The following is a 2,199-nucleotide window of genomic DNA, read 5'->3' as shown; positions in this document are numbered from 1 at the left end:
TGAAATTTAAATATTTTATTAAAATAATAATTTAGTTGAGATCTTTTTTATTTAATGAATTATAATCAATAAGCTTACTTTTATGAAATAGTTATAATTTTACTTAAAATTTTAAGTAATTTATTGTTATAAAAAACTAATTTAATAGAAAATGCTCTTCTAGCTGTGATTGTTGTTGTTATAGAAATTATCGATTTTGATAGAAACTTAAACATTATAGTAAAATGTTGTTATAGCGGTCAACTTCATTCCACCTATAACGTTTTTTTTTTTCAATTTATATACTATTTTAGACATTATTTTATTTTAAAATTTTGTATTTTAGAGAGATGGAATGTCATGTAATTTAAAATTCATATTTAATCCGACTTTTGTTATTAATTTTTTTTATTTTAAAAAATGTATTTAAATCTAGACATCTGTGTATGTTAACTCGCTACTAGTTTTGGTATTTATTTTTTAGTTGCTTAGGAAAAATATTAAAAATGTTATTTTATTATTTGATTATAAATTATATATTTTGTAATATTCCCGTATAATAATTATATTTTATTAATTAATTATTTCAATTTTAAATTATTTATTTAAAGTTGTTGATTTGCATTTTATTTTAAAAAATAAATAATATTTAATATACAGACGATTTTAATTACCTTCACCTTATAAGATTAACAAATCATTTCAATTATTATAAAAATATTTTACTGTTTTATGGTCTAAGTTTAATTTTATTCATGTTGAGGGTAATATTCATGTAAAGCCTTTTTTAAAGGTACAAAGATAAAAAAAAATTATGTAGTCTATAATACAAAAATCTCTATGGTATTTTTACTAGAATTGGACAACTTTGATTTTTATACCTTGAATCGTGTATTTTCACTCTCACAATTACAAGAGATAAAAACAATAATCGTGTTTCCCTAGTTACAATATTTGTAAAAATTTTCTTGGTGCTATACTCTATGAAAAACGAATTTAAATTCATGATTTAAATAAGTACCTTCATAATGATTGCATCGGTATTTGGAATGGCATGAAACATGTCACCACCAATATGGGAGACCCCATTGTATGCCGATGCCGACGAGACGACATGTGGCAAATCAAAGTTAACACCTTTGATGTGTGGATATAATTTGACGATCTCTGATATTAAGCCTCATGTCCCACCTCCGACATCAACCAATGATCCAATGGAGTTGAACCATTGTTTGTAACCTGACTGGATTGCATTGGTAATGAACTTGGATGTACAAGCCAGGCCATCATTAAAAAGCTTGTTGAAATCAGGATTCCTCGATGCTAAATCCCATATCTCACACCCATGAGCTTTCTTGAAGGCAACGCCACCATCTTTCACGCACTGACTGAAGTAGTGCTAAGGAGCCATTTCCCATAGATGATTCTCCATTAGTACCATGGGCGCCAGGGTTTGCTCCGAGTCATGTACAAGCCATCTCGATGAGTGAGTTAAGTAGTACAAGGGATCTCCACCGTCTGAAGGAGGGTGGATAGTGAAAATCTTTCTGTGAACAAGCAATCTCATTATGCGAGCACGGGTGGTGATATCTGGCGAAGTAAGGCTATCATTAATGCATGAAGCTATTTGCGACAAAGTGGCGGCGCCACCATGAGAGTGTATTATGTCAGGTATGCGGAGCTCCATGGCAGACTTAAGCGCCATGAAATCTGCAAAGCTGTACAGGTAACGCTATATCTCTGCTTGCCCTTGTAGCATTGCTTCATCTAATTCTATTCTTTCCATTGCATTCGGCCTTTGTCCTAGTTTTCGGGAGATCTCATTTTTCCTAATAATCAATAAGTAATTTATAATAAGGCGGAGAGGAAGAAAATTGGAGGATTTTTTTATACAAATATTTCTAGAATAAGATAAAATTTTCAGTTTTTTAATCAAAGTCCCTATAAGAACAAACATGAATCAAAAAGCAATGACGTCGTCTGACAGAAATTATTGATAGCCCAAACATAAAACATAAGAAGAAGACTTGTTTAGGGAGAAAAAGAAAATTTTGAGAGTGACCTCCCAATTTTATATATATAACTTATATAAAATTCTTTGTCGACTTTATTATATATTACTTATTTCTAAGAAAAAGATGAATCAAAGATGATCTCATGTTGAATTCAATTTTTGTTTTTAAACTCTTTTTATTAGAATTGTTTTATTTTTAAGTAATT

The 2,199-nt window shown here is 29.4% G+C and overlaps 1 pseudogene; it reads right to left on the bottom strand.

The window, feature by feature from the left end:
* Positions 1-617: 617 nt before the first annotated feature.
* Positions 618-1,847, bottom strand: LOC107908215 (desmethylxanthohumol 6'-O-methyltransferase-like; annotated as a pseudogene).
* Between the last annotated feature and the right edge of the window lie 352 nt (positions 1,848-2,199).

Source organism: Gossypium hirsutum, chromosome D02 (assembly GCF_007990345.1).
Source record: "Gossypium hirsutum isolate 1008001.06 chromosome D02, Gossypium_hirsutum_v2.1, whole genome shotgun sequence".
Taxonomy (NCBI): domain Eukaryota; kingdom Viridiplantae; phylum Streptophyta; class Magnoliopsida; order Malvales; family Malvaceae; genus Gossypium; species Gossypium hirsutum.
The sequence above is the reverse complement of the archived record's forward strand: the minus strand, read 5'-3'. Positions and strand labels throughout refer to the sequence as shown.